Here is a 23513-nt window from a genome sequence, read left to right as displayed (position 1 = left end):
GGCTGCAATGCTTGGTAAGAAATGTACGCATTATCCTGCCCATGCAATTGTAACCCCTCTGTACAGTATGTTCACAAATAAAATAAAATTAAATTTAAAAAAATGACCAGTTATCCTACAGAATTTTAGTTTTAATAGACAATCTGTGAAAAAAATTGACAGAAAGAATGATTGTCATGTACTCTTGATCACAAAATTAATAAAGCTTTTTATCATAAATTTATCTCTATTTCCTTCATTTCTTTTTTGTTGAGGCAGTTCTGAGGCTTGAACTCAGGACCTGAGCAATGTCCTGACTGAACTATTGTGCTCAAGGCTAGGATGGTACTTGACCACATGAGCCACAACTCTACTACGGATTTTTGGTAATTAACTGTAGTTAAGGGTCTCATGGACTTCATTGCCTGTGCTTGCTTCAAATAGTGATCCTCAGACCTTAGCCGCCTGAGTAGCTGGGATTACAGTCATGAGCCACCAGCATTTAGCTCTATTTCTTGCTTGAGGATGATTACTAAAATTTATTTGCAGATATCTTTAACCATTAATATATTTAATCCTGAGTACTTGATATTGCATATCCACCACATAATAGCTTGTAATTATCTTCATAGAGAAGCTTAATTCTTGACCTCCTTAATCTATTAAATTTTGTAATAGTGTCTTGAGCAAAAGATACAGATTTCATCACCAAAGGAACCTAGAGATATTTGAAAACTGCTCAGTTGGAGTAACAAATAATAAACTATCAGAAAGTAATTGACAACCAAAACTACAAATTGTTTCTTATGTACATTCAAGTATTTATGAAACAATAATCTCCAAAATGCTCAAGGCAAAATTATCCAATGCACACTTGATGAAGTAACAGCTTTCAGCAATCACAGAGTATGTATATCCTTCTAAAGCTCATCCCTAGTTATGCTATTCCTCCTTAATCATGCGCTGTAGGACAAGCAGCTTGTGTTACATAAGAATTATCTTCAGTCTTATACATTTGAATATCTGAATAAGGTTGCAGCTTTTAAGATCTGAGTAGGGCCAATTTGTAAGCAAATAATTCTCTCAAGTGATGATTTTGCAAGCAAAATATAAGCATCATTTTACTTCTGTGGTGTTTTGAAGTTATGACATTAAAATTTCATCTGGAAAGTCCAAAATAAAAAAGAGCAATTAGAGCAATGAATCACAGAAATTAGCAGAGTAGTAATGTTCATGACAGATTAGACTTCAATTTACAAAGACAGTTTTGCAAAGGGTGATTTGAAAAAGTAGAATCTTGTCCCTGAATTACTTCTGGTCATGCATCTCCCTTTGAGTTCTAAACTCTTTTAGCAGGGACAAAGAAATTATGGTTCCTTTCTTTCCCAGAAAAATAATCAAGATTTATCACCTGTATTTTTCAGAGGATATGAAGACAAACTGTTCATCTTCCTTTTAAAATACCTTAAGATACCTTTTAAAATTGGTGTAGGAATATTTTCATATACTTAAGATAGCTTGCATAAAGTGACCTTTTATCAGGATTAATGCACTCCATAGTCAGATAACTTAAACTAAGCAAAAGTCAGAATTTCATTTCATATTCTTTATCTTATAAAAATAAAATTTCTTTTTACTTGTCCCAACTGGAGAAAATTGTATATTTTCAGTTTATATTCAGAGGAATCTGGAAAAAAATTCTGTTATCTCCCTCAATCTAGTAAACCAAATAATTTATTAAATTTCTTTATCTAAACAAATGAATCTCTTAACTACATAGCTACATGATGTTTTGACCTCAGATAATTGAGGTATAGCTGAAAAATTAAGAAGTATTTAAAATGATGACTTGATAAACTTACATATTATGATATCTTAACCTTAAACAAGGTAATGAATATATCCATTCTGTCCCAAAGATAGGTATGTGTGCTTGTGTGGTGAGAAAAGGTCATACTTACCCTTTTAGTAAATATAGTGGAGAATGAAATATATCCACTGCCGTCACATTCTATCTATTACTCCAAAATGTACCCAGAATTTATTGATAATATACAATTGGAAGTTTCTACCATTTGATGAATATTTGTCATCATTCCTCAACCTCAGTCATTATTAATCAGCATGCTGTACTTTGTTTCTTTGCGTTTGACATTTGTAGCTACATCAGACCACGTGACATTTGTCCTTCCATGTCTGACCTATTTCTCTGTATCATACTGTCTCAGACTCTGTTTCATTATCTGATTTCATATTATCTGTTATATCATAACTTATTGATATACTATATTATAATAAATATTTATTATACATTTTATATCGTGTGTAATATTTATATGAATATATGTGTAAATGTATTAATATATTGATGGGATATTTCTATCATATATATTTAATGTATTTGTATCATCTCAACATGAAATACATTTTTTCACGTGGGTTTTGATACTTAATTTTCTCAGTAAGGGAATATTTTTTGATCCTTTTGTCAAGGAAATTATTAAATAAAATTTTAGTGTACTCATTAAATTTTATAATTTCTTTTTAGCTCCTCATATTTGAAATATTTTATTGATATTTTATAAAATAATATATGTAATATTTTTTACAATTTAAAAATATACTTTACATTTTGTTTATCCATTGACAGATCCTGGGGTGCTTTTTTATTGACTACTATGAGTAATACTGAGTTGGACATGGGAAAATATGTATCAGTTTGAGACAACAATTTCATTTTCTCTACAAATATATATGGAAGTGGATATACCGGGTCATAGGACAGCTCTCTTTTTAATTTCTAAAATACATATAATAACATTGTAGAAGTTGACATGATGATTTAGTGAAGGTGTGAACCTTTTCATAAGCCTGATCAGCATTCACTTTTACTCTTAGAGGAATCAGTATTTATATATTTTTCCCACTTTCTAAATGGGTGTTTTTTCTATTTGTCATTAAGTTGCTGCAGTGATACATATGTGTGTATTCAAATGTGTATGTTCCATTGTTTATTCTATATATGTAGTGTGTGTCTGTCCATCTGTGTGTCTCTCTGTGTGCATGTAAGATCACTTAACTAATGTTGTCATTAAATAATGTCACTATACACAATTAAAATTCATCCAGCTATATTATCTCTATATGTTGTTGAGATTCATTGTATTTATGCTTTGTTCTTCCCTGGGAATATCATCTCCCTTGTAGTGTCTCAACTAATTGGCTTAATTTTGAATTAAGAATTTAATTTCCAAATAATTCTTGCAATGAGTATATCAGTCCTTTGACCTATATTTTAAGTAAAATAAAACAAAACCAGCCAGTGCTAACCATTCTCTCCAAGTTTGATGTGAGTTTTCCAATTGAAGAACTGTCCATATTTAGTTTAAAAAATTAAGTCTAGTTTTGCAACAATTCAGAGGTCAATTATTTTTGCTTTACATCCCTTTCAGAAATACATGACTGTTGGACTCTATATTTTTAGAGCCAGTTAATTAAAAGTTATCTTAGAAAAAAAAAGGCCACTATTTGATTCCTCAGTTCAACTATTCTAGGTCAAGTGGCCTTATGAATCCTTCCCATACTTCTGGAAGAGGAGATGGAAGGATAGGAAGAGAGACAGCTTGTCGTGATCAACAAGATGAAGCTAATTGTAGTTGTTTGCTAAAGAGTAAGCAATGGTCTATATGGTTCCTTGTATCTCCTTCATCCCCTAATTCTGAAAGTACCAAAATGGTAACTATTTTCCCCAATTTCACTTATTGTTTTATAAGAGTGAATCCATAAACTATCACCCAGATCAACTCAATAATACAGTTCTATCATCTAATATGGAGGACTATATTTATAACTGAATAAGAGATTGACATTCTTTAAGGTCTTCAAAAACCTTTTAATACCAGATCAATAATACATCTTTCCTTCCCTAAAAGTGACTTCCAGTAAAATTCTTTATGTAGAATATTCAACTGGATGTCTCCTTTTTTATCTTTTCGAATGTTATCTGTAAATTTCACTAATTCTTTGAACCATTATACTTTTTTTACTCAAAACAACATTGTAATATTTTGTGAATAATTTAATTCCAAACAATTCTTTATAATTTTAAGATCCTTGAGACACTTACCTTGCATTTCATGTTTTATATGAATACTTACATTCATGTATAATAGGTGAGAGTGGTACTATATCGCATAGAATACTTTTAATATATAATATGATAATTTACTTAAAATATTCATAAATGACATTTTTTATTTATAGTACAGAATCCATGCAAGCAAACATTATACATTGGGAGATAAAAATACTGTAAATAGTTTTTTCACTTTTTCTTAGCCACACATGTAATATAAATAGCAATTTCTTCACTTCATGCAATATTACAAGTTTCAATGATTTATTGTTCTTTGACAAAAGTAGTTAGTGGAAACTGATTATAATAACTTTTAGAATTTATGTTCCAATGTTAATATTAATATATGACATATATATCATATATGCATTTGTGTACACATGTCACATCTATCATATCTGTTGTATAAACCATACATACTTATATACATAGGTACATATATACATATATATCATATATATCCATAGTCACAAAACAGTTTTTAGTATTGTTTTATATGAAACATGAGGAAAAATTATCTGTTCTATTCTTCAGCAGAATATTCAAGCCTGAATGTAGAATGCAAACAATCTTGCTTTTAATTTCAGTTTCTATTGCTGTCTCAGAAAAAAAATATGCATAGAAATACAACTTCTGGTTATTTGTGTATATATGGAGATTTTCCCATAACACTGTGTGTATGTTACCTGTTCTGGAACACTTTGCTATAATTCAATAATAGAACATCTGTCATGGACCATATCTAGAATATTGTATGCACGCCAAACTTATATTTGAATGAAATTTATTTGCTCATTTTATCTCTGTAAATTACAGGGTTTCTAGTAAGCCTCAGTCTATTTTTATCTACTGGTAGATTGATCTCAGGTTTCCTGAGTTCATGATGAGTCTGCTTGTATATTCCTGACCCATTCTTCCTATAAATACAATAAGAAACTAATAAAAATAAAACAAAAAAGAAAATGCAGACCTTTAATTTATACATAATTCTTCAAAAGTATGAAGAAAAATCATCTTTTCAACTAGCTTTAAAATGGAAAAATAGGCTTCATGTTCAGAAACAAAAATTCAACAAGCTAAACATTTATTATTTAAGGTACATCTAAAAAACAATGAAATATTTATTAACATAGCATCTTAGACTTCCTGTATTTATGAAAAGTTCTAATGGGAACTGCTCTTAGTATCCAGAGGGAGTATTGGAGAGAATTCTAACTTTAAGAACAAAAAGTCAGTTCTTTCAAGTAAAGGTAGAAGTCAAACTTACATCTTATAGGTCAAGGAAAATTCTAACTGTCCAGATCAGAGGAAAGAGGAGTTCTCATGAGGTTAAGTCACCAGAGAACTAAAGGTTTATCTTAAAATATCTTTGTGATTTTACCCTCCCTGAAAGTATTTTAAATAGGTTGGGTCTACTGGAAGGTGTAGGTCAGTTGGCATTAATTAATGTGAAAAATTTGAGTATGAAGATGAGAGTTCAAGATGAACATTTGAATATCTGCTATGTAGGTGGAATCATATCCCCAAAGTAATGCTTAGTGACTTTTAAAGTGGTTACTTACCTCATGAGATGTCAACCTGGAGAGAAACTAAAATAAAATACATGAATTAGAAGAACCTTGGGGGGCGTTTCTAGCACTAACATATATGAGTTTTTAATGTTTATTGTATACAAAGTAAAATGTGAGTTTGAGAATTATTATTGTCATATTGGTTTTCATTTTGGAAAATATGGTTAACAAAATATATCTAGAAGTGAGTGATTTTTGAATTAAATAATTATAGTTTAATCTACTAGCTGGCAAACCTGATATCATATGAAAGGTGGAGATTTGCTACTGTAGTTCATGGAGAAATTATTTTAATAAAATTAAATCAGTAAGGATAATGTGAAGATATTTTTATTTGAAATATACTAATACCCTGACCTTGCTTCAGGAAAAAAGAAATTGATCAGTTGTAAAGTTGCTATTAATATTTGGATATTTTTGTTCAGAAAATAGACCTACTCAGAAAATTACAGCACTGTCTATAAGGGTCTTTAATATAATCATATTATATTTTGTTAAATTATAAAAGCTTTTATTAAGCTCTATTCTACAAATTGAGACGGTTGTTTGGTTTCTGTAATGCTGGGGTCTGAAACCAGGGTTTCAGGGACACTAGGGATTTTTTTTAATTTTTTAAATTTTTATTGTAAAGATGATGTACAGAGGGGACACAGTTATAAGTCAGGCACACTTCCTTTTGAACAGTGGCATCCTCCTCCCTCATCCAGTCCCTCTCCCTGACTCCACCCCCCACTTCCCTCTGTCCCAGGTTGTATAGTTCATTTCCAACATAATGTCTAGTGGGTTTCACTGCTAATTTGTTTGACCTGCGATTCCCCTCCCCTCCCCAAACCAGATAAACTTATGTACAAGACATAGGGCACAGAAATAAAAAACAGTGATAGACGAGAATAAACCAAAGAATAAAGGAGAGGGGGGAGACAAACCACAAACAGTACAATAAAAAATCCTCTTGCCCTAATGAAATTTTTGTTCAAACTTTTGTTTCAGAGAAAGGGTCTTATTAATTTTTCCAAGACTAGATTCAAACTTATGATTCTTCTGTCTCTGCATCCCAAGTTGCTGAGATTACAGGAAATAATTCAGAAAAGAGAATTTCTTTGTTAGAACAGGATCATCCATCTATTGAATTTATCTTCTATATATTTCATACATACACACTTACATAATTAATTTTTAGTGTTGATTTCCCAGTGTGGTTGTCCATTTCTTAAAGCATTCAGTTGTTAGTAAAGGTGGCAATAATATGAAAACAATATGAAAACAGTTTTATATATTATTTCTTGTTCCAAGAAGAACCAACTATTACATAGTTTGAATACACAATTGGTGTTTCTCTAAGGCAGATGGAAGAATTTGTTGTTTAAACTGTTTACTTGACTTCTTGTCACTGATATTGAATTTTTTTTCTTCTTCAATTTTTACAAATTGGTTTTATTAAAAATGGTGAGACAGAGGACAAAGTGGGGAACCAATGCAACAGTAATACAAGAAAATAGGTTGGAAATGATCTGTACAACTTGGGGGGAATGGGAAAGTGAGAGAAAAATGAGGGAGGGGGTAACAAGTTCAACAAGTAATGTACTCACTACCTTACTTATGTAACTGTAACCCCTATGTATATCACCTTGACAATAAAATTACAATTTAAACTAAAAACTGGAAATAGAGTAAAATAATCATTTGTGCTAAACTGAACAAAAGTTAGAAGTTATTGTCTTGGACAAAGAATGGAATGTCTTCATTAAAAAGCAATTGATATAATACCTTCCTTGACAGAAAATTCTTTCATACAGAGAAGCAATTGTCTATTCTAATAGAGAGTTGTAAGATAACATAATGGAGACCTAAACATAACTAAGGCTACTGGGCCTCTCTTCAACAAAATTTGATAGCTACCAATAAATAATTTTTGTGTGTAATTATTATTTCATATCAGCAGAGTTTAACATTTAAATGTGACAAATGCCATCATGAACGATTTTGCAATGACTGAACTACATTCTTTGATGGATACACACATTTTGAATGTTTATAGTAGTTTTATTTCTATCGATTGTAAAGCAATGAATGAATTTGATGAGTTAAAAGGATCTGGCCTCCTTTGTAATTCTGCTTGAAGCTTTTTTTGTAAAGTAAAATTCCAGTGTTTAGCCGGGTGCACCTGTGGCTCAAGCCTGTAATCCTAAACTACTCAGGAGGCCAAGATCTGAGGACCACTGTTCAAAGCCAGTTGGGGCAGAAAACTTCCCATTAGACTCTTACCTACAATTAACCACTGAAAACATGGAAGTGGCACTGTGGCTCAAATGGTAGAGCAATAGCTTAGAGCACACAGAGGCTGAGAGACAGTGCCCAGACTCCGAGTTCAAGATCATGACCGACCCCCGCCCTCCCTGAAAATTTCCAGTCTTTGTAAATGAAGTTACTACAGCATATTAGGAAACAAGTAGTCATCACAATCTGAAACAAGGGAAACAATCCGTGGTGCCCAAATGATCACAAATCTGAATCTTTGCCAGTAACAGAGCCTAGTGACTGCCCGGATTCAAGTTCTGAGGGCGAAAGAGAAGTCGAAGTGACTCATCATGGATCCCACTTTTATCCTTAGCCAGATGGTAAATCTTGAGATGGGTTGAGATAGTGAATTCTTAGACTATAACCACTGTTCAAAACAAGTGGATGTATGTTACCACATAAAGAATTATCTCTCAGATAATTAAAGAACACACTTGAAAATACTGATAAATGTATTTTATGTCATTAAAGCAAAATTTTTCATCATTATAATAATAGATAATTGGAAGTCATATTAACAAAATTGATTCATCCTTACTTCTCTAAGAGAAATAACTTTTTTTTGGTCGGTCATGGGGCTTGAACTCTGGTCTTGGGCACTATCCGTGCACTCTTCAGCTCAAGGCAAGTGCTCTACTGCTTGAGCCATAGTGCCACTTCCGGTTTTCTAGTGGTTTATCGGAAATAAGAGTCTCACGGACTTTCCTGCCCGGGGCTGGCTTTGAACCGCGATTCTCAAATCTCAGCCTCCTGGGTAGCTAGGATTACAGGCGAGAGCAAGCGCCCTGCTCCCTCGGCTCTTTAGCTCCAGGCTAGTACTCTACAACTTGAGCCACAGGCCACTTCCGGTTTTCTGGTGGTTTATTGGAGATAAGAGTTTCAGGACTTTTCTTGCCCAGGCTGACTTTGAACGATGATCCTCAGTTCTCAGCTTCCTGAGTAGCTAGGATTATAGGCGTGATCCACCAGTGCCCGGCTTAGAAATTACTTTTTAAAAATATGATTATTTGACAGTGTCCTATTTTGTTTATATGGAAGGCTCTTTAAGCATAAATAGATTCCACTGTCCTATCTCTGTGAAATTAATAATTTTGACTTGGAAACTGCAAACAGGCATAACCTGATATTTTTTTTCTACCCACACACTTCTCTTCAAATTTAAATTTAATAACCAATGCTTCAAACAATACAAAATAGCCTTTTCAATAACATACTTATTCTTTATCATTTGTTATTGACTGGAACATAAACATTTCATTAAAGCCCTGAATGTAAAACTTGGTCCCCAGATGGTGCCAATGTTGGAAGATGTGGGATCAATAAAGAGATGGGATGTACTGGAAGGAAATTGGGTCCTAGACATCTTGGAAGGCTCTGCTGCATTCAGATCTTCACTTTCTCTCTTTGCTTCTTCACCACCATGAGTGCAGAAGCCTTACCTCCCCACTTTGCCTCATCACAGACTCAGATTTACAAAGCCAAATGACTATGGACAACTTTCAAAAATTACGATCCCAGACACATCTTACTTCCTTATACATTGATTTCTTCCCAATATAATAAATCGTCTACTAACAGCATTAATATCCTCATAGTTAATGAACTTTGACTTAAAAAATTATGATCATACAATAAGAAAACACTTTAATTCTCTTTTTTTGACATCAGAGGAAATTCAACCGATATTTTTTGTCTTATCCTTTTGAAATTTATGTTTTCACAATATAAAAGCTTCGTCTTAGTCACTAAAAAGGTTGCATAGTACCCTAAATTGGTTTTGTGCTGATTGTACGTCACAGCTTTTTGCTGGAAAAAATATCTCCAATATTGTTTGTTTCAAATTTGTTGATTTAGAAAAAAAGTCATAATTCTATGTTGTATAACACAATGCATTTGCATATTATAAACACACAAGAAGATAGCAGAGAGGATTTTTTCATGCACTTCAAAAGCCAATGGCCACAGGCAAAGAAAGTTTCATCCTGTGATCGTACTTTCTATCAAAATCAAGAACATAATATACTCTTAGTAAACACTTGGCATTTGTTAGAGTGCTGTAGGGAAGTTTGCAATGCTCTGCATATAAATCAACCCATTATTCCCTGTGCAATCATAGTGAGGTAGACAGTGATAATCAACGCTATTTAACAAAGAGTCACATAGTCCCCTGTATTATCAGCAACTTGCTAGGAATAAAAATTGAATATTTTAATGTATAGTTAGGAGAATCAATGACAGTACTCTATAATCTTTTTTTCCCTCACATTTTAAGAAGTGTAATGAATTACAGAAGCATAACTAAGAACATTGAATTTATTTATGATAATTTTTGCCTTAAAAATATATAGATTTTTCTATGCCCTATAAATTGCAACAAAAATAACATTTTCATAGCATGTCTTCTTATTTTTTTAATCAAGTAGCCAGGTCATTACTGTTTTAGTCTTTCAGGACTGTGTAATATGAAATCAAATCAACCAACTAGCCAATCCAAACCAACCAACTAACCAAATAAATGCACAATAGGTTATTCTGGTTACTAGACTATCAAGGAGGAAGAAAGAAAATGCAAAAATGAGACAGAAGAGATTATAATAAAGAGTGATAGAGGAGATGAATATAATCAAAATACATTATATGCAGTATGGAGTTTCATGATAAAACTCATTATGTACAATTTAATGCCAATAAAAAGACAAATTAATTATGTAAACATTTATGAGATGATACTTTGTTTTATTAATTAATCTTGTTCCTGAAAATAAATTATTACTCTTGCCTTATGTTTCCTTTCTAGTTGGGGAAAGAGTAAAAATATATTTCTAACCTGAGCATTGATGGCTCACACTATAATCCTAGCTACTCTGGAGGTTGAGAACTGAAGATCATGGTTCAAGCCAGCCCAGGCGGAGAATCCATGAGATGCTTTTCTCCAATTAACTACACAAAAAACTGGAAGCATAGCTATGGCTCAAGGTGGTAGAGTGCTAGTTTTGTGCACAAAAGCTCAGCGACAGTGCTCAAGCTCTGAGTTCAAACCCTACAACGGACAAAAATTATATCATTGTCTATATCTATAGATACAGATATATTTCTAATAGGAGTATCTTTCAAAATCAATGAATAAGTAGCCAACAAAAATGAGTCTGTTTCCTCATGTGTGTGAGATAAGATGGCTCATGTGAGTGAGTACTCCTGGACAACATAAACTTGAGGTGCTTCTGCAATATCCATGCATTGTATTTAGCTATTTCTGCCGCCCAGCTTAACAAAATAAAGGGCAGTTTTAAAGTTCATAGTTTGAGAGTTCCATGATTTGCTTTCCATGTAGGGCACTAGGATTATCTCTTTGTAGAAGATTCAAAATTCTCAGTCAATTCAGATATATAAAAAGATTTAAGTAACTATTTTAGAGTTTAAAGGAGTTATATGTAGAGTACTGAACAAAAGTAGAATAAATCAACTCAATTACTACAAATATTAGTCAGATTCTAAGCAAAAAGGTTTCTATTTCAGATTTAGTTTTAAACATGTTAAGCATCAGTTTGTGAAATACTATGTACAGATAATAAAAAGTGAGCTATTTTGAAGTTATCAAAAACATCATATTCACTAAGATACAGTAAAACAAGACATATATATTGTTATTTCCATACCATTGTAAATACTAAATGTTGAGTATTTCCAAAGAGTTTAAAATACAAAGCTAAATGCAAACTCAGATGTTATTCTTGAAAAATTCCACATCTCTATTAAAATAGATAGCTTATAAGTAATAGACGTTTAGTTAGAACTTCATGGTGACCTATACATAATGTTGTCAACCCAAATATTCCAATGGAACCTAAAGGAGTGGGCTGAACCTTCACATCAGATAGAAATCTATCTGTTGTATCTTCTCTTTTCTATCCATAAAGCTAAGTAAGTTCACTATCAGGTTGAAGCCTACTTGTACTTTACAACCAAATTGCTGACATGCAATTATATGTTGCCTGGATCTGTTAAGAGTGGTTATTGATAAGAGGAAACTATTTTCTTTAAGGAGAAAATAAAACCTTAACACATGTGAGTGATTTCCTATATTTAAAACCAGAATCCTAAAAAATACAGTTTCTATATACTAGCTATGAGGTCAGGACACTATGTGTTTAGGCTAATTGTTTGAAGAGAGTTACAAAAGAGGATTTTAGGAGACATTAAATGAGAAAATGTAAACCTGGGTAGGAAGTAACCCAAAGAGAGTAACTCAAAAGACCACATGGACAGAACTTAAGTAGAAGGAAAAAAGTTATTGCCAGCAGAGCTGACCAGGGCAAGTTATCATGAGGAAAGGGAGAAAATGGCTCCTTCTGGATCTTCAGAGGCCCCTTTTTTATTGGAGGCCGGAAGTGGGAGGTGCCTCATCTACTGCACAGGTGCTGCCATCAAGGGCAGAGATTAGGACTGCCAGGTGGGTGTTTCCTTACATTCCCCCCCCCCTTTTTGGTTTAATATGTACAGTACTGGGCAGGGAATATGGGCAAAGATCTCTTCTTCTGGAGCTGAGAGGGGGCATTGTAAGGGGAGAAGGGGTGCCAGGTACTGTACATGAAGCTGGCCAAGGTCATGATGGTTATGAAGATGTTACTTGTCCAGAGCAAGGTCCTCGGGTCCCTCGATGACTGGAGGAAGACCGGGTCCAGCCTTTTTTTATCCATAGAGATAGGGGTCCAGTTGGCTCAAACGTATATGAGGGTGCATCAGGCACATGACGTTTAATGTGCAGGATGTGAATCCAATGTGGATAGCCCTGAACATAAACAGCTGTGGAAGTAGAGGGAGTTACTGAGTAGGGTCTTTCCCAATTAGCAGAGAGCTTGGTGGACCTAGGTGCCCATGGCAGGTAATTTCTTGAAATGTACACTAGGTCCCCAGCCTTGATGGAAGGCTCGGAGAACATTGTGGAGGGCTTAGGTTCATACTGGTCCACATACTTCCAGAAAAAAGTGTACAGGTGTAGAGAGGACAGCATTGGGGGAGGGGGGCAAAGGGGAGTCCGAGGTATGAAACAGGGGAGGCAAAGGTGGGTCAAAAGGACTTAACATTAGGGATTTCTTTGGCAAGAATTGGCAGTGTTACTGCCCATTGTTTTGATGATATAGCAGCTTGCTTGGCAGTTTCATCTGCCAAGTACCTGTGGCTCCTGCAATGAACTATTCTAATGGCTGATGGGAGGAAAGAGGCCTTTAAGAGGTCAGTAATATAGGACCCATTTATTACTGAGGTTCCCTTTGTTGTTAGTAGGCCTCATTCCTTCCAAATAGCTTCATGAGAAAGGACAGTATGGAAAGCATATTTAGAGTCTGTGTATACTGTCAGAAAATGTCCTGAGGTCAGGTGGAAGGCCCCTGTTAGGGCTACTAATTCAGCCTATTGATTGCTAGTGTGGAGAGGCAGAGGGCCAGACTCCACAACTCCAGAGATTGACACAACAGCATACCCAGCTACCCATAAGCCTTCCTAAAGGAAGGAGCTACCATCAGTGAACCAGGTAAACTGTGAGTCCTTTAATACAGGGCAAGACTGGAAGGTTAGCGTTGGGTCCTCTACCAGGGACACCTGAAGGGAGAGAATACAGGAGGGAAACATAGTTTGCAACCCCTTATAGGTTAGTGACTCAGAGAGGTGATGGTGGGAGAGGATGGTAAGGTTTGCATCAAAAGTTAATTTTTCTGACTCCTGTATAAGACTGAAGAGGCAGCTAGAACATGAAGTCAAGGAGCCCAGCTCCTAGTGGTGGGGTCTATGCATTTCAGCAAGTAAGCTACTGGTGCAAATGAAGGTCCAAACTGTTGACCTAAAATTCGCAATGCAAAACCCTGGTTTTCAGTTACATACAGAAAGAACGGGCATGAAAGATCTGACAGCCTGAGAGCCAGGGCCTGTAATAAGGCCTGTTGGAGTCTCCTGACAGGAGGAATAAGAGAGGAGGGAGAGGAAGTTGTGTTGTAGCTCAAGTGGTAGAACACTAGCCTTGAGCTGAAGAGCTGAGGGACAGCGTTCAGGCCCAGAGTTCAAGCCCCACGAATGACAAAAAAAAGAGAGAGAAAGAGAGAGAAAGGAGGGAGATGCAAGGAGTTCCTGGTGGCACTTTAGTTGCTTCTTATAAGGGGCATGTTAGAAGGTAGTAGTTAGGAACACAAGACCTGAGACAGCCAGCTAGACCCCAGGAAGGAGAGAAGCTCTGAATTAGTGGAGGGGCAGGGTAGTTAGTAATCAGTTGTTTCCTGGGGATAGTGATGTCCTTGTGTGTGGGAGTGAGTTGAACAACATGGACTGCTGAAAGACCTGTATCTTATTGGGTGAGACTCGATATCCCCTGGAGGCCAGAAAGTTAAGAAGTGTTACTGTATGGTTGTAACACAATTGCTTGGTGGGACTGCAGAGGAGAATATCATCCACATATTGGATAAGGGTGGGTGGTTCTAAATTCAGGTGTCTAAAGTCCCTTGCTAATGCTTGTCCAAGCAGATGGGAACTATCCCAGAACCCCTGAGGCAGCACAGTCCAGGAGAGCTGAGCTGAGGTTTGAGTGTCTGGGTCAGTCCACATAAAGGCAAAAAGGTCCTGGGAGGAGGGGTGTAAAGGGATAGTAAAAAAGCCATCTTTTAATTTCAACATGGAATAAAAGGCACCCAACACTGGGATTGTGGAAAACAGAATATAGGGGTTAGGCACAACAGGATGTAGGGGGAAAACAGCAGCATTTATAAGGCAAAGGTTTGTACCAGGCAGAACGAACCATTAGTTTTGGCTACTGCTAAGATGGGAGTATTATAGGAAGAGTTAGCAGGGTGTAACAGCCCTTTTCGTAGTAAGTCTTTTATAATTGGTTGCAGTCCCAGAAGACTGTGTTGAGGGAGGGGGTACTGGGGTTATGAAGGGAAGCCTTGGGGGTTCCTCAGAGAGATATGAATAGGAGGGTGGTGTTTAGCAATAAAGGGATTGTAAGTATCCACACCTTGGGGGTCAACCTAAGAGCGTGGAAAAAGGAAATATGAGGGGTCTCTAGGTGAGCCTACTAAAGACATCAACAAGGACATGGTGGGGGACACGTAATCAATATTATGTTGTGCCAACTGGGAAGGGCATAGGGTAATAAAGGCTCCAAATTTGGCCAAAAGATCTCTGCCCAGCTGTGGAACTGGGCAGTGGGGAATAACAAGGAAGGTCACTCCTGAAAAAAAACAAATGATGGGGGGTGGGAGTGGGTTGAGGGTTTGTAAGGTTTTCCCTCCACCCCAACTATGGATGTATCAGCTAGGTAGGTCCTGCCAGGGAACTCAGTGAGCACCAAATACGTAGCACCTGTGTCCACCAAAAGCGAGGTCATCCTACCTGCAACCATGATGGTCACCCTGGGTTCATGCTCTGTGATGGGAGAGGTTGGGGCCAGGAGTCCAGGGCTGCCTCAGTCTTCTCTGGCTGCCAGTCTTAGAGTGTCAGGAGGGTGCATCTTGAGAGGATGATGGACAGTCCACGGTCCAGTGCCCTGAAGCTTTGTACCTGGGGTATGGTCAGATTGGCTCACATGGCTGTGGGCTCTCTGGGCCCCTATGGCCTGGCTGGCCACATCGGTGGCAGAGCTTCTTCTGGGGGCAGGTTTCCATTCAGTGCCCCTTTCCACCATAGACATAGCAAGGCTCAGGTGGACCCCGGGACTCGGGTGGACCAACCCTGGTTGGTTGCCAGGCCGAAAGCTGGTAGATTTGGACTAGCATCTGGTACTTGAGCTGTTTGGCCTTTTCCTCCCTGCCAGGATACACCTGAAAGGCTGCTTCCATAGCCTCACTAGCGGGTGTTAGGGGCCTATGTCTAGTTTTTTAATTTATCCCAGATGTCTAGAGTGGATTGATTAATAAAATGAGTCATTAAACAGCATTGTCCGTCCACAGACTCGCGATCTAGGTTAGTATATTGAGGGAGGGTCTGACTCAGTCTGGCCCAAAAGGCACATAGGTTTTCTTTTTTGTCTTGTATGACTGTGGCCATTTTGTCATAGTTGATGGCTTTGCGGCCTGCCTGTTTGATACCCTCCATTTTACAGGCAATAAATTGGTTTCACTTTTGGTGACCACCTGGGGAATTTTAATTCCAGTGAGGTTCCTGGTCAGGCACTGCCTCAGTCCCAATTGGGTGATCAGGGGTGGTCCTGTGGGTCTCATCTGCATAGCAGTGCACCTTTTCCCAAATATCCCCCTGTTCCCCTATATTACTCAAGAATACATATACATCACACCAGGTTACCTCATAGGATAGGAATATATGCCATAGCTCCTTGATGTAGGGAGTGGGATTGGTAGAGAAGATCCCAGTCACATCTTGATCTGTGCTAGAACATTTAATGAGAACAGCATGTGCACTGTGACTATACCATCAGACTCTGCCACCTCATGTAATGGGAGAACATAGGCTGAGGTAGAACTCTGATCTGAAGCAGGCTCTAGGTAAGGATGATACTCAATGCTTCTGTAAGGCGCCCAACAACCTCCAGGGCATACTTCAGCTGAGACAGCTGGTTCACAGTAGCCAGGCCAGGTGTGCTTTTGTCCTGTGGGGGATGATGGGGTGCCAATGGAAGGGGGTCTTGGCCTTGGTTGGTGAATGAGCAGAGGGTGCGGGAACTGGTGCCCAGTGAGCTGGAAGCTGCCGCAGGAGGGGGCTGCCACCTCCTGCGGAAGTCCCACCTCCACCAGAGGTCCCATTCCCCTTTGGCAGAAGTCCACCTCCTTTCATGGAAATCTTGCCTTCTCTGGTGCAATGAGAGGGACTATTGCCCCACGTGTTCAAAATGGCGGCAACTCATCCACTGGATCTGGAATAAAGTCTGGGTTATGAGGCAGTGGCCTTGTGGCCAGGAGGAGTAAGGCAGGAGAACGTAAGGACTAAGAAAGAAATTTAGTTTTAAGGAAGGCAAGAAAGAAAGAGAAGGCTTCTACGTAGCTAGCTTCCTTTAACTTTCCCTACTGCCTGCAGAAGTTGGATAGATTCTGTATGACATCAGGATCCAGTGTCCCATGAATGGGCTATGTGGGCTGATCATCCAGTGGATATTCAGGCCAGATCTCAGTACAGAAATGTACGAGCTCCCCTGAATCAATCTCTGATTCAAGGTTAAGCATTTCTAGATAATTTAGGAGAACACCCAAGGGGGTGGGGGGAGTCCTGAGGAATGTCAGGAATATTAGATTGTGTCCTGCCCATAGTAAGTGATCTGGAACCAAAAGTAGCTGTGAAGCATACAATTTGGCTCAAAAAGGGGGAAACAACCAGTGGGAAATTTTATCATGTTTCTCCATGGTATCCCTGGGCCATGGAGGTCCTCAGAAATGTGGCTTAGATACTTGGCCAAGTTTTTTAGGGATAGGGGCCCTGAAGCTCCCTGAGAGAGGCACAGAGCCTGCACAAGAAATCCATGCCTCTAGACTTCACTTTCCTGAGTGGTAGAACTTGATCAGCTGCTGGCGGATGTGTAGGAGGCTTTCGGTCAGTAGGAAACCAGCTCAGCGGTCTTTTGAGTCTGCCTATAACCGTGGGTTAGGAACTGGGGTCGCTGGCAGGGCTCTCCCAGTAGTTGGGGGAAGTAAATCCACCGGGGAGCCTATCCCTGTATGGGGCACCAAATGAAGGAGAAAATGTAAACCTGGGTAGGAAGTAAGCCAAAGAAAGTAACACAAAAGACCACGTGGACAAAAGTTAAATAGAAGGAAAGATTTGTTGCCAACAGAGCTGACCAAGCCAAGTTCTCATGAGGGAAGGGAGAAAATGGCGCCCTCTGGCTCTTTGGAAGCCCCTTTTATATTGGAGGTGAGAAATGCGAGGTGCCTCACCTACTGGGTAGGCACTGCATTAGGCCTGCGAGATGTGAGTTTTCTTACATTAATCAACTATATTTTTCCAGACAACATTAAAGGGATTTTATAGAATATTAAACAATATGAAATTGTCAGTTTTATGGATCAAATGCTTCCTTTTAACTTTATGACTTTTAAAATGATTATAAGAACACAGATACAATTGAATACAATTGACCAGATATTCTGATAAGAATTATCTTCACTAAAAAAAATCTGTAGCCAATCCTAATATTGGTCCTCACGGGTTTTGACTTATTAGGCTTAGATGACTGGGTACATGGTCCATGTATCCTACATCTAGTTCCTGTGGCAAGAATATAGAGACTTGAGTCTCAATTTGGTACTATATATTACTGGAAAAGGTTTTTTTTCAGGATGTAAAATGAATAAAGTTTAACAGAATCAGAAACATTATATCCGTGGTTATAATAATAACCAAGCTTCTGTGACATAGTTATATAAATTTCTTTCATACATTGCAATTAATTATCTTTGATCTTCACAGTTTTGCAAAGAACATACATTTAGCACAATTTGACCACACACAAAAAAGAATTAAACCATAAAGAATTAAGGAAAAGCAGGACAGAGTCAGTTTGGTCTCATGTCTCTGGAAGAAACTCCCGGAGTCTTTCACCTCTATCCCCTTTGCTTTTATCACACAAACAAAGGAAAGACATCTTCAAACAAACAAACAAAACCAATGTTCCTATAAATGCTAACTTTTAGAGCCTGAGGCAGCAGAGGTCAGTTAGAAGTTGAGGAAGGATATACTTAGGAGAGGAAGGCCTGAGACAAGATTCTGTCAGGAATCTTCAGATCAGGACAGGACCAGATATGGGTTACACATGGATGGATCCATGCTCACCAAAGACTTTATGCCTTCCAGATTTCTCACCTGTGCTTTACCTTTAGGTTCCATGCAAGAAGAAACAAGAAAGCACCTCTAAGTGCTTCCCTGGTGTGTATGGGAGCCCCTAAACAGAGAGACAGTAAAAAATTCTAAGTCTTTGAATGTTTGTGTTGTTATTCATCATTTATTTATTTAAGAAGGACAATTTCCGTGTATTTAATAAGACTTCTCTCAAATCACTAGTGGCCAATAGACAATTAGAGAAGAAGCTTCAGTACTCTCACATGAGAAAGAATATGGGCTTTCTGAAAATTAGTCTTGGAAAGTAACAAAGTAAAAAACTATAAATTGGTCTCATCCTATGGGGCTACAGCATTACATTAACACCAAACACAAAGATATTGTAGATATACATGCAAAAACATTCAAAAAAAGCATCACAAACATAATTCAACAGCCTGATTACATGGTTAAAGACCATAACTAAATAGAATTTATCCCAGGATTGTAATAGTGGTCCAACAGGCAACTTTCAATTAGGGTACCACATAAAACAGAATGAAAGGGGGAAAACCATGCAATCCTCTCAATTTATATTTAAGTTGTATTTGATCAAATTCAACAAATTTTTACAAATCACCAAAAATATTCAGTAAATTCACATGGGTAGAGATTTTCTTAATAATCAGAATGATATTTATGAAAAATACATAATTGACTTCACCTGTGAAAAGAAAAATGGTACCCTACAAGCAAGAGCCAAGCAAATATGCTGTCACTACTTCTATTCAAGGAAGTGCAGGAGAGTCCAGCCAAAGAAATCCAACATGAAAAAGAAATTAAAAGTCACCCAAATTTGGGTAGAAATAAAGCTAACATACCAACAGAAAACATGACCTAATTTACTGAGAAAGCTAATGCATTCCTAGAAAAATATAGAGCTAATATATCATGCAACATCTTTAGACTATGTCAGTATTGAAAGGTCATTTTTATTGCTATACATTAGTAATAAAAAAGTAATAAACAAAGCAATTTAATTTACAATGACATCAATGAGGACAATATACTTAGGAATATATTCATTCACAAAACCAGTAAACTATTACTAAATCAATTAAAACCTAAATATATGGGAGATATTTATACTTATAAATTGCAAATTTTGATAATGTTACAGTGTTAGGAATCCTAAAATTTATATACATGACTTTCATTACAGAAATAGAAAAGCAAATCCTAAAATTTATGTGTAATGACTACTCCAAATAGTCAAAATAATATTGCAAAAGGATAAGGTTGGAATATACATAATTTCATATATTTGATATTTTTCTGCATACACCATATACATTGTTATGAAATGTTTGTGTGTTCTATATAATTGAATAATTTTTCTTTAATTGAAAGTCATACATTTTGATTGATGAAGTGAATTTGTATATTTCATCATACAAAGTGCTTAGTATTCTGAAATATTAGGATTTTGACATATTCTGTTAAATTTTTCTCCCAAGTGCTTTTTGTAAATTTTTATTGTACAGTTAATATACAGATGTTTTGTGGCTGATTTGTTACCTTCACTGATATTTTCACTATTTTCTTCCACATTGAACCACTTCTTTCCACTTTCAGGATCAAATTTTTGGTATTGATTTTTCTGGCTGACAAGACACTGACAGATTCACTTTTATTGAAGAAACAGAAAGCTAACGGTTTATGGGGGCTTATTTTTCCTGATCAATATCTAGAAGGCAGAGGAGAATAAAGTTTTCAGCTTCCTTGGTCCTTATTTGAGCAATTCTGAGGCATTATTCCTACTATAAACAGAGTTCTTTCACATGATGCAGACAAAACTAGCTACAGGTTAATTGGCTTGATATATTTTTGTTTGGCATCTTGTGTCTTTCCTGTGCATTTCTCAATTTTTTCCCCTTGTGAATACATCTAAAATAAGCTACTTTCATTTAATTCTTAGCTAAGATTATTTTCTTCCATGGACCAACATTACAATATTATTTATAAGCTTATAGATTCTTGCAACATAACAAATACTCCATGAAGCATTTTAAACTTTTTTTTAATTTTAAAATTTTATTATAAATGTGATATTCAGAGGGATTACAGTTACATAAGTCAGGTAATGAATAGTGTCACTCCAAGTTTTTCCTCTAACCACTTCCCTCCTTCTCAAGTTGTGCAGTTCATTTCCAATATAGTGTCTAAATGGTTTCACTGCTGAATTGGATCACTCTTTTTTTTTTTTTTTGTCAATGGTGGGGCTTGTACAATGGGCCTGAATGTTGTCCCTGTGCTCTTCAGCTCAAGGCTAGTGCTCTAATACTTGAGCCACAGAGCCACTTTCGGTTTTCTAGTGGTTTATTGGAGATAAGAGTTTCATGGACTTTCCTGCCCGGGCTGGCTTTGAACTGTGATCCTCAGATCTCAGCCTCCTGAGTAGCTAGGATTACAGGCTTAAGCCAACCGCCCCCAGCTTGAATTGGATCACTCTTTGTCTCTCTGTTTCTGTGTGTCCATTTCCCCTCCCCAAATCAGATAAATTTATACACAATACAAAATGTGCAGAAATCAAAGCAAGTGTACAGTGACAAAAGGGAATAAACCAAAGGAAAAAAAAAAGAAAAGAACTACAAACAGTACCATAAACAAACATCTTATGAAAATGAACTCCAAGAAATGGAAACATTTTTAGTATTAAGTAAATAGTTGATAAAATTTTCACCTGCAAGCATTCATAAAATAATAAATTAATAAGGCACAAATATTTGCAGCATTCCTGAAATTCTTCATATCTTTCATGAACAACGCTGTACTTTCTCCATCTTAGTAAGGTTTTCCTAAACTTATTTTGACTTTTTGTAAGCTTCGTTTACAAGTAATAGCTGTCTTAGTCCATTTGAACTACAGCACTATAACACAGCACCATGAAGTATATGGCTTATAAACACTAAATCATTCTTTCTCGCATTTCTCGATGGTTGGAAGTCCAACATCAACACACAGGAACCTGGTGAGGTTCCATTTTCTCATGACAGCTCTCTTCTCATTAGAACTTTTCATACCAGACAGGATGAATGCCTCAGGATCTCTTTCACAGAGGTGGTTATGTATATAGGCTCCATCTCATATAGGGGGACTCTATTTCCAGAAGCTAATTATCTACATTTGCCCCATTTTCTACTGTTAGCCATACCATCATAATAAGAATGACAGTCATTATGAAAATACACAAACTATGATGCAGATACAAGGAAATAGAAAATGTCATATATTGTGGGTGGCAACATGCATTAGTGAAGTTATTATGAGAATCAAAATGGAGATTCCTCAAGAATCAGAAAAGAAAAACACCATGTGATCTGCTATACACTCCAGAGTATTTATATTGTAACTAGACACAGAAAAGATGTTTGGATATCATAGCACTATTTACAATAGGCAAGATATGGAACAAATCCAAGTGCCCCAAAGCTTATACAGTATTGAATAAAAGAAGTATGGTACGTATCCATAATGTAATCTCATTTGTTCTTAGAATGAAATGATGGATGGATATATCTTTTTCTAATATGCAATTTTAGATAAAAAATAATAATAATGACAAACTTGTGAAAAGTGACTACTAGATCAAAAAAATGTAAGAGGAAATGGGAGAATGAAAGAGGTAGAATATTAGTTATATTTATGTGATTATAATATATAATTATACTCAATATATATTATAAAATATGAAATCTAATTATAGTAGTATATATCATATCACTATTTCATTATGTTATATATACTATATTGAGATTTCACATAATTATATAAATATTAAATACTATATAAATATCTAAATATAATATACTTATATATTATATAAATTATATAACATATATAAATATAATTAATATACTACATAATAAAATATATAGTAAATAAATATTCGATTTTTATATTTATTATATATATGTATATGTGTGTGCATATACATGAAATGAAAATAGCAAAACAAACACGAAAAATCGTTATAAAAAACAAAGAAGAGAAGGAATTTAACAAATAGCTATATATTGCCAAACACTTAATTTATAACTATGAAAACATAATAAAGAAGCCTGTTTGTATAAAAGCCCTTTGAACAACTAATTGATGATAATTAAAAATGGAAAAATATGGTGTCTGAAGTTATGAAAGTATGTTATATACAAGTAAGTAAACATATCACAATGAAACAAAACTCTTTCTTCAACTAAATCATGCTGAGACATAAAGCAGTACCAAGTAAAAATTTATCAAATTCAGAAGTTTGATTTTAGTATTTTATTTTACAAGTATTTTGAGCTTTTTATTCTCTAGCACAAACCAAATGATATATCCATAGTAGCAAAATCACTGTCTTTAAATATGTGCATCTGGAAAGGCTTATGAACAGTATAAAAATGAGGAAAAAGAAACAGAATGAACAAATAAATTAATAATATTAATTCTTCTGTTGCCTTGGTCCAACAACAAAGGTTTAATTTGATGTTTTCTGCCTAGAATTCAAACATTCAATTTGGCAGTTGCACTTTGCTAAATATTTATGAATACTTCTATCTTCCAAAGGATTATATTTATTTTGGATAATGTCATCCCTTCCCTTGCTCTCTCCAAGTTTTACCCTCTCATCTACAACTGGATGTTGTATAGTCCACTTACTCCTCTATGACCCATCAATCCCACTTTTGGGCATTTACCCAAATGTTTACAAACAAGACCACACTAAAGCTACCAGC

Source organism: Dipodomys ordii, unplaced genomic scaffold (genome assembly GCF_000151885.1).
Source record: "Dipodomys ordii isolate 6190 unplaced genomic scaffold, Dord_2.0 Scaffold144, whole genome shotgun sequence".
NCBI classification, from domain to species: Eukaryota; Metazoa; Chordata; class Mammalia; order Rodentia; family Heteromyidae; genus Dipodomys; species Dipodomys ordii.
Note: the sequence above shows the minus strand (reverse complement) of the source record.